Here is a 10,914-nt window from a genome sequence, read left to right on the forward strand (position 1 = left end):
TAGGCAGATTGGTTGCGTTTTAGCTGCTGGTGTAGTTGTGGCTCCAGTTGTGGTCTTACTCGGCGGGTGGTCTTTGTTGAGCACTGATTCTAATAGGTTTTAAGACGTAATCGGAACTCCCGCAGTGTAAAACGAATTGCTTGAGTCAGCGAACAACCGAAAAATCTATGCCGAATGAATCTGATGCTGTACTATCGACTGATTTTAATTTTGTCTTCGTAATGCGCGAGTCTTCCCTTTTTATATTAAATCTTGAGAGCGTGTTAACAATTTGGGTGGGAGTATTTTTGAGATTTTGACGTGTAAAAAGCTGTCGTTCGGTGAGATCCTTCTCCTCCTTATTTTTGATTGTTGCTGATTGGTGGGCTCTGTACGGCCTCTTAGGAAATTTAGAGATTCTTCATTTGGTTATCTCCTGGGATTATCTAGCTGTTTCTATCCATTATTTATTTAGAAGATCTCGCTATCGATCCTTTTCGGTCATTTCTTTGAACATCGATTTCAATGTTTAAAACATTTTTTCGTTCCGCGGCCCTCTTATGACTGGTCGGGCAATTATTGCTTTATCTTTATAGGAAGTAAAGACGTGGAGCCGACAGTGCGTAGCGACGTTATTTGTTTCTTTCTTAAGATTATGCAGCTGTGTTTGTCGATTTATTCATTTAGAGGATCTCACTATCAATCCTTTTTGGTCGTTTCTTTTGACATCGTTTTCAATGTTTTAAAATATTTTTCGTCGCGCGATCCTTTTTATGATTAGTCGGGCGATTATTGTTCATTTCGTGGGAGGAAAAACGTGGAGCCGACAGGACGTAACAGTATATTCTTCATCGAGCAACTAATATGCTGAAAGCGTTCTCTACAACTCTTCTTGCACGGCTGAGTCTATAATTATTTTAATATTACAAATTTTTTTCCAATATCAAGTTTTCCACTATGCGGATATGGTCTCATTATGTGCATTGATAATGGAAAAGCTTCATCCGCTACTAATGCATATGGTAATTCTGGTCCATCAATTTCGATCTGTCGATCGGAATTGGCAGTTTGAAAGAATTAGCTTCAAAGCGTTTCCCAATTTCGCTGTTGCGGTAAACTCCTCCTTCACTTTGTCTGCCTTCGGTACCAATGTCAACTATTGTAAAGCAATAATTTACATTACTGATTCCAAGAAAATTAATGCTGTGATGGCCTTTGTAACTGTAATACGTTGATCCGCTATTTGGCGGAGCCTGTAACAAGAACATATAAACATTGTCTTTTTATCATAATTATATTATGTATTTAATATAAAACAATTTTTTACATTTAACAAAGCCTTTTATCTCTTATTAATAAAGTTTTAAAATTATATAAATAAACTCAGAATTCCGTTTAAAATATACCTGGATTTGAACATGTTTTTCATCGATGGCCCCTATACAATTAGGAAAATTCCATAATCGTTGAAATTCGTCAGCTACAGATTCCAATTCTCTTCGTTGTCCATAAGAAAAACTGAATCTTTTAAACAATTCCAAATAATTTCACAAGTCTCACATATAATTTTTGATATGTTATGTGTAATTCTGAAAGCATATGATAGGAATTTCATACTATCTTCTGATGCTAAATAACGCAGTGTAATCTGGAGCCGAGTGTCAGGCGAAATTGGTTCGCGAATAATATATTCTTTAACAAGGAATGGTCCAACTAATGCTATAATAATGCGTCAAATGATTGAGGTGCCATTCTAAAATAATCCATATATTTTTCTGTCTTCGGTCAGCATTTCCTTTACAAGATTCTCACTTGCTCCTTGTTGGAATCTTCTTTCTAAGCTAAATATAGGTCGCACCCAATATTTTCGTCGCTTTTTAAGATTTTCATTTCTTTTTACAATTATATACAAGGAATATAATTTTATAATCTTACAGCGTAATTCATTCTTTTTAAATATACACCAACTTTGTTTTAATTTATTTAACAATCCGCAAATAATAATAAACAATTTTTCAGAATCCATATTCAATATCAAGTTGTTGTCAGTTTCGAAGGTTATATATCAAATTTATGAATTTTTTGACCGGTACATTTATGTGTGAATTCGATCAGCATAAATTTGTATTTCCTATGTCCCATGCAGCGGAAAATACGGAAGCGTAATTTGCGCGAGCCAACAATGTACGCTGTTTTGATATAGACAATAAAAAAATCTATGAGAAATGTAAATTTACATTTACATATTAAATCCAATTGTGTTGAACAAAATATGAAATCATTTTTCGCAGCTTTTGGAAAAATTTTTTATTTCCTTGATAGGACATTAAAAAGTTCGATACATTTTGTTCAATTTTCTCTTGCTCGACATTCAAAGTAAGTAGCTTCAGCATGAAGAGTACTTGCATAAGCTCATATTTAGCAACGGTCTTTATCTTAGCGTTCATCTTTTTTTTTTTGTAAAAGACTCGGTGTTTGACCCATTCGGATCAGTACGGCAATAAATGTCTCATAATAGAGATCTATCAGGTTTTTGATGCCATCGTAACATACATCTGTGCTCGAAAATATGTAGAACACGAGCTCGCACAATGGATACAGATAATTTTGAAAGTCCACAAATTTAATATTGTCTACGCGACCATTCTCATCTTGATGAAACATTATATTATTTACCCACAAATCTATATGGGTGATGGTGGACCATGGTTCATCGTCGGCGTCCACAAGGTCCCATATACTATTCTTCTGCGTATAGTTTATCGCTGCTTTGCACCGATCAATGTAAACGGCTATCTGCGGATCTTCCGCTATCCTCTTCAATATACCATTATGTTGGTTTTCAAACTCCTGATTTTGCGGTTCTATATATATTTTGTACGTTCCCTCAGCAGTTGAAAGTACTCTGGTTTCTTGTATTTGATGGCTATTCCTAGTGCGTGAAACCTTGCCATTGCCCGTACAGCGACTTTTGAATGTTCGAAATCACAACCTGCTCAAAAACAAAAAAGGCAAGTGAATATCATTGAATGATTAAACATATTTTAATTTCTCATAATCTAAAGTGCTACAATCTATATCTTAAATCTTAAATAAACAATGACACTCCGAAAAAAATCATATTCTCATTTTAAGAATATACTACTTATTTTTAGAATATCTTCCTCTAAAATAAGCGCCAAAAGGATTTTCTTACCTAAAGACAGAAATCCTCTAAAAAGTAGAAAAGTATTAGATATTCTTAATATGTAAGAATATAACCACTTCTAGTCTTGAGGCTTTCGCGGCTATTAGTCTAAACTGGGGATTTCCGGATGGATGCCAATTGTTTTAATTAATTTTATTGTACAAAAAATAATAAAATCTTGAGCTATATAAAAGTCCCAGTGTTTAGATAGTAAAAACATTTTTGTCCTTATTATTGAACGAAGCTGTCTCAGTGTTTAAACGTTATATAGAAATGACTTTATACTTTTTTTATGAACAATATAATCAAAGAAATGTTTGTTTTTCGATTATTACAATTACATAAAAACATGTACGTACAAAATTTAATTTTCATACAACATATAAAAAAAGCACAAATTTAATATATTTTCCAATATATTAGTAACATTATTAGGTAAAAGTGTATAAAAAGTAACACCTCTCCGATTTTCTTGCTACTTACATATATTGTTCGGGGAGTTGTTCTGAGTAATTCCCCGCAAGAATTAAGTGGGGAACGGCATTGATTTAAGAGATATAACAAAATGAAAGGCTATAGCCGGATAAGATGATGAAAATGCTCTTCGCTTCAAATGGTGGGAAAGTATAAAAATTATGATAATCTCTCTGAAAAAACATTTTTCACAAGATTTTTACCCTCCCTGTCGCCATCCTTCTATTTGCAGAATAAAAAATCTGTTTTTTTGAATTTTATTTTATTTCTCAGCAAGTTGTTATTGCACTTAACTATAGCTTTAGGAAATTTTAGAGACAGATAAGGTTATTTGAAAATTTTTGTTTTAATTTATTGACACTAAATTCAAGCTGAAAAAAATTCTTTAATATTTCAAAAAAATTTTTCCCTCATAAAAGTGACGTCTTGAAAAAATTCTCAATTGTAAAGATAGAAATGCTGAATTATTCAGAATTTTTTCAGATTTTTTTTAGTGGTGCGCCATATTGAAAAAAATTAAAAACCTTATTTTTTAGCTATTTTTTACATATAAAAGCATGTAAACCTTCATTTATATGTACAAATTTGTTTAAATATATATCTTTTAATTTTTGTGTTTCTAATTCATTGTTTAAACTAGAATTTTTACATTGGTTATAATTATTACACTGTTTTAATTATATAATAGTTAATTTTGATCAGCAAATATAAGCTATTCGTGATTATATATACTCTTTCATGATTTGATTTTGGTTCATCACTACTTATGACAGTAGTGGTAACAATTTAAAAAGTAAACAGGATAAATCTTTAGTAAACGGAAGTAACTAAAAGTAAACAGAAAATGTTATAGTAGAACTGAAAATGTGTGTATGTGTTTTATCACTATTAACACTAAGCATTAAATAATAGAACGTTAGAATTCTATAATTCAAGTTTCTTGTAAAGAAAAACTCGTTATATGATTACTTTTGTTTTGTGAGGTTATGTTCTACTCGCAATAGAATAAAAAAGATAAGTTGATATAAAAATATATTTTTCTGTATCAACTTATCTTTTTCATTTTGCAAATATAATATTATATAACATAATCTTAACATAAAACAAAAGTATACAAATACTTTAAGTAAAAAAAGTGATATTAATATATAAATAGAAATATCAACTTTATTATTCATAACTTTTTATTTTAGATAATTAAATCATGGTTGACGGGAATGATGTACCAAAAAAGAAGATAAAAAAGTTAAATAATATTAAATGTATACAATGCAACATTTTTTTTAAGAAAAATTAGTGGTTTAAAAAAAATGACTAAAGACGAAGTTGTATATGTTGGTGCTTGTTTAAATAAAGCTGTATATGTTGGAGAGAAGCTTTGTCTTTAGTCATTTTTTTAAAACCAGTATACAGATACTTTAAGTAAAAAAAAAAAGTGATATTAATATATAAATAGAAATATCAACTTTATTATTCATAACTTTTTATTTTAGATAATTAAATCATGGTCGACGGGAATGATGTACCAAAAAAGAAGATAAAAAAGTCAAATAATATTAAATGTATACGATGCAACCGTATTTTTTTAAAGAAAAATTAGTGGTTTAAAAAAAATGACTTCAATTTATACATGTTATATAGTATTGATAAAGGCTGCGTACAGCCGAAACGTTTACTTTAATATGTTTTCAAAGGTTTGAACAATAAATTTTATTTAATTTTTCAACATATATTGAAATTTGCTCGATTATTGGCCGTCTTTCTTACTGATTAAAAGTTATTTGGTTTCGAGGGGATCATAAGATGGCACCATTGGTCTGACCTTGAAGAGTCACATGAAGGTCACGTGAAGGTCATTTTGAATTTCTTAAATGGAACGCCCTATATATTTTTTCATATTCTTGTAGCTTATCTCGAGAGCTTTCCAAAACACAATAATAAAATATTTTTTCATTAAATACTTTTCGAGTTATAAGGCTCCAAAGTTGCAATATTTTGACATAAAATACAAGATAGGCGTAATTAAAACACATAATTATGTTAAAGTAAAAATGTGTAACTGCTAGTTGCAAATTCAGATTTTTTCTTAAAGATAACTATGTGTTTTCTTTACACCAATTGATTTGTCTCATTATTCTCTGCATAAAAGTATTACGGTAAAATAATCGATAAATGAATATTTTACGAGATATTTTGTATTTTAAGTCAAAATACTGCAACTTTGAAGCCTTATAACTCAAAAAGTGTTTAATGAAAAAACATTTGATTATAGTGTTGGAAAGCTCTCGAGATAAGCTACAAGAATATGTAAAAATATATAGGGCGTTCCATTTAAGAAATTCAAAATGACCTTCACGTGACCTTCATGTGACTCTTCAAGGTCAGACCAATTGTGCCATTTTATGACCCCCTCGAAACCAAACAACTTTTAATCAATAAGAAAGACGGCCAATAATCGAGCAAATTTCAATATATGTTGAAAAATTAAATAAAATTTATTGTTCAAACCTTTGAAAACATATTAAAATAAACGTTTCGGCTGTACGCAGCCTTTATCAATACTATGTAACATGTATAAATTGAAACGCAAAAAGCCAAAGTCAGGTGCACCGATTGTAATTATTATAAATTTTTTAAAAGCCAAAATGCAAAATCCGGCTTTTTAGCGGGGTAATAAACTTTACAAGGAATGTAGCAAAAAAAGTTTTATAAAGAAATATAACTTCTTCGAGGCAAAATATTACCGAATAGAATATTGTATTTGTACCTAAAGTGCAAATGCAGCTAATTGTAAGAAATTGAATTGGCAGCACCGCTTGCTAAGGAGAGACAATGAAAGACAATAATGTCGCCTTCGTCTCTCTTGAAATGCAATGATGTTTGTATGTATACAGACATACATCAATTGAATAAGAATTCATTTCTCAATGTTGGTGACAGTGACGCTGGAATTTTCTCGTCGGTCCTGTCGACCTTTAAAACAAGAACGAATGCGAGGTTAGGATATCTGTCATATGGAGTAAGCATAGAAGAACATTATGTTAGAATATTTTTAATATTTAAGTAATAAATTGTTATTTAATAAAATGTAGAAAATAATGAATTATTATTTAAATAAAAATATTCTTACATAGCGTTCTTCTACAATACCTACTCTAGATACGACAGATATTTTAATCTCTGTTTTAATCTCATGATTTATGTGTTTTTAGTATCAAAAACATTTGGAAGTACGCTAGTATTTTATCAACGTGAGACAAGTGGATGTTTGTGTAAAACACATTTAAAAGTGAGTATTGTTTTCATAGTTTATATGTAATTATATAGATTTTGTTACATAAGTTTCATAATTATTTTAATCAATTTTTTTTATTTGCAGTGAATCTTCACTAGAAATAATGCATGCTGTGCAACACAGATACAAGTACTGGAATAATTTTTATTTTCTTTTCTTTTTGTGTATGGAACCTAAAAGAATCCTGAATTATTATGATGATAATTACACAAGTAAGATACAGTTGACACAAAAGATATCGTCTCATCACGCTGCTTATTAATATTGTATCATGTTTATTTTCATTTCAACAGAAGACAGTGATAGATTTATAATAATCAGTAAACCAGATTCAAGATGCATGAGTAGAATCCAAGAAGGAACTCATTACAAACCATGAGAATCTGTTAAGCGAGAGCTTAATATTAAAGTCTCCACTAATAGAATTTTGTGTTATGTAATGGAATGATCAACGTCCATTCATTCATCTGCAGAGATTCTTGAAATATTAATGATTTCATATTATTGACGTTAGAAGATTTAAAGACATCTTGTACTACTATTAAGTGAATACGTCAGGAAAGGTACTGCTTAACATGTACTTAAAGGCACATATTGCATTATATTGTATATTACATGTATCTTATGTAAATATAAAAATTTATTACTTTTTTATTTTTAATTATTTATTAAATTTGCATTTATATTGGACAGTATGTTTATACATGTAACTTTCTGGAGAAAAATATCTGTATCGTTTTAATAGTTATATTTGTAATAATTATACTTAAGAATTTACATGTATGTATGTACCATTTCACAAAATGCATATCTTGAAATATGGTGTTAAAATAATTAAATCTTTATAATTGCATATCTATGTGTGTGTCTCTCGTATGGTATACTACCTGTAAACAATTAAGAATTTTATTTTACTCTTTCGTAAATAAAATTTCACATAAGTCGGGGCATTGTGAGATTTTAATTGCGAAAGAATACACTAAAATTCTTAATTGTTTACAAGCAGCACACCATACACAAGAAACATCGATATGCAATTATAAAGATATATTTTAATCTAGATTCTAACACTATATTTTAAGATATACATTATGTGAGACAGTAGATACATACATGTAAATTCTTAAGCATAATTATTACAAATATAATTATCGCAATATAAAATATAATTAAAGCAATATAAATTTATTTCTTCAGAAAGTGACATGTATAAATACACTGTGTAATATAAATGTAAATTTTATAAATGATCAAAAATAAAGTATTAACAGATTTTTATATGTACATAAGATACATATAATATATACAATACAATTTGCTGCCCTTAAGTATAACATGCTAAGCACTACCATTCTTGACCTATTCATTAAGAGAATAGCAGTACAAGTGGTTTTTCAATCTTCTAACACGTTAATAATATGAAATCATTAATATTTCTGGAATCTCTGTAAAGGAATTAATGAGCGTTGATAATTTCATCACAGAACATAAGATTCTATTAGCGGAGACTATAATATTCAGCTCTCACATAAAAGATTCTTATGCTTTGTGATGGATGACTTCTTGACGTTCGTACAACTTGGATCTGTGGTTTGCAGATTACCATTCATTGATTACTGTCTTCTGCTAAAATAAAAATAATATAAAATATTATATCATATCTTATTAATAAATAAGCATCATGAAGATATCATTTGTATGCATCTTGTGAACCGTGTAATTGTGTTCATAATAATTCAGGCTTCCTTTAAGATTTAATAAACTACAAGAAAATAAAATGAAAATATTTCATAATATGTTTGCACCATATTTATCCCAGCACTTGTGTTGTCACACTATCCATTTTTCTAGGAAAGATTTCACTGCAAATAGAAAAAAATTGATTAATTAAAAGAGATTAAATATATATGTTACATACTCTATATTATTATTTATGAACTATGAAAATATAACAATACTCACTTTTAATTGAATATATCTTATAGACATATATCCACTTCTTTCACGTTGTTAAAATACTCATATGTAAGCTTAGATTGCTTATCCAACATCATATGGTTAGAAGAGTCAATAGCCTATATTCTTTCAAATGTTCGATACTAAAAACACAAAATATAAGGTAGGTTTAGTAAAACAAATCTGAGACGTCAGAGTGCTTTTTATCTCACTCTATCTTTGTTATATACTGAAATTGAACAAAGATAAAGTGAGGTAAGAGAGCAATCCGACGTCTCAGATTTGCTTTGCCGAACCCACCTATAATAAACAGAGACGAACGCCAGGTTAGGATATCTGTCATACCTGGTGTAGGCATTGTAGAAGAACATTATGTAAAAATATTTTTATTGATATATGTATTATTTTTATTTTAGCAGAAGATGGCAATAGATTCATAATAATCAGTAAACCAGATTCAAGATGCACCGAGTGTCAAGAAAGAATCCATTACAAACCATGAGAATCTGTTAAGCGAGATTAACATTAAAGTCTCTGCTAATAGAATCTTGTGTTATGTAATGAAGAATGATCAACGCCCATTCATTCATCTGCAGAGATTCTTGAAATATTAATGATTTCATATTATTGACGTTAGAAGATTTAAAGACATCTTGTACTACTATTAAGTGAATACGTCAGGAAAGGTACTGCTTAACATGTACTTAAAGGCACATATTGCATTATATTGTATATTACATGTATCTTATGTAAATATAAAAATCTGTCAATACTTTATTTTTGATCGTTTATAAAATTTACATTTATATTACACAGTTATTACACATTTATAATACATGTAACTTTGTGGAGAAATAAATCTATATCGCTTTGATAATTACCCACATAGCAGAAGTTAATCCGAGGTATGTCCATCGGATGTATTTCTAGGGATTTTCAGATATCCAAAGTTCATCCGTGTAAAATTCCTGTATTTGGAACACAGACTTCTATTATTATATAGAAGTCTGTGATTTGGAATATACTGAGGATGCCAAATGTCCGCTCATTAGATATCTGTATAAAATCCAAATATGGATATCCTTAGGATATTCTTATATAATAGATAATTATCCTAAGGATATTCTTATATAATAGATAATTATCCTAAGGATATTCTTAGGATAATTACGTGATAATAAAATTCGATCCCAACAATGTCCACTGAATGCCTTTTTTGCTATCCTATAAGTTAATCAATATGCACTAGTAAATTCGATTGGATACATTAGTGTGCACTGAGCGCACATAAAGGTATACACAATTTCACAATGATAAGTAATTATAAAAGTAAAATAATAAATAGTAAGAGCTATTATTTTATCATTATGTATATATTCAACAACAATAATAATAGCTTTTACTAAATAATTATGTTACTTTTATATAATTGCTTTTGTGTTATTGTAAAATTGTGTGCGATAAACCTTTATATGTATGTCCACACGGAACAAAAACCTCTAATGGATGTCCACTAGACATCTACCATAAAGATTCGAAACCTCCATTAGATGTCCATGAAACGTCCTGTAAACATCTACTAGACATCCACAGTTCTGTATTTTATACCTCCATTCGACATCCATTAGACGTATTCATAGATATCATATATGTACGTTATATGGAGTAATTATAGATATTTTATGGACCTCTTATGGATGTCAGATGTACGTTATATAGAGTAATTATAGATTGTTTATTCACAGATTCAATAAAATAATGCATATACATATGTATATATATATATATAATTTTTAATTTTAGGTATTAGAAATTTCGACTTTGTGCTTCAAATAGACAATAAAATGGACTACTTCCAATTTATCCGACTAGATAAAAATTTTCATCATGTTCTGAATCTCTTGTCGAGATTATATCAGAAGTTAAACTGACAAAAAAGACATACTTTAAATTATACTTTTAGTAGTATCTGTTCTTTTAGGCTTTATATACATGTTATGAAAACTTGAATACGAGTTATAGT

At 29.2% G+C, this 10,914-nt stretch overlaps 1 long non-coding RNA gene and 1 pseudogene across 3 annotated transcripts; one reads left to right on the forward strand and one right to left on the reverse strand.

The window, feature by feature from the left end:
* Positions 1-2,225: 2,225 nt before the first annotated feature.
* On the reverse strand, positions 2,226-4,398 carry LOC140671321 (uncharacterized; annotated as a pseudogene).
* A 2,182-nt stretch (positions 4,399-6,580) lies between these two features.
* On the forward strand, positions 6,581-7,646 carry LOC140671101 (uncharacterized). 3 transcript variants are annotated; one of them, XR_012047674.1, is made up of 3 exons: positions 6,581-6,637; positions 6,853-6,929; positions 7,020-7,646. It is a non-coding gene; the product is annotated as an uncharacterized lncRNA (long non-coding RNA). The 3 variants fall into 3 exon arrangements; XR_012047675.1 differs by having other exon boundaries at positions 6,585-6,659; XR_012047676.1 differs by lacking the exon at positions 6,581-6,637 and adding an exon at positions 6,648-6,680.
* The last annotated feature ends 3,268 nt before the right edge of the window (positions 7,647-10,914 follow it).

This window comes from Anoplolepis gracilipes, chromosome 11, assembly GCF_047496725.1.
Source record: "Anoplolepis gracilipes chromosome 11, ASM4749672v1, whole genome shotgun sequence".
Taxonomy (NCBI): domain Eukaryota; kingdom Metazoa; phylum Arthropoda; class Insecta; order Hymenoptera; family Formicidae; genus Anoplolepis; species Anoplolepis gracilipes.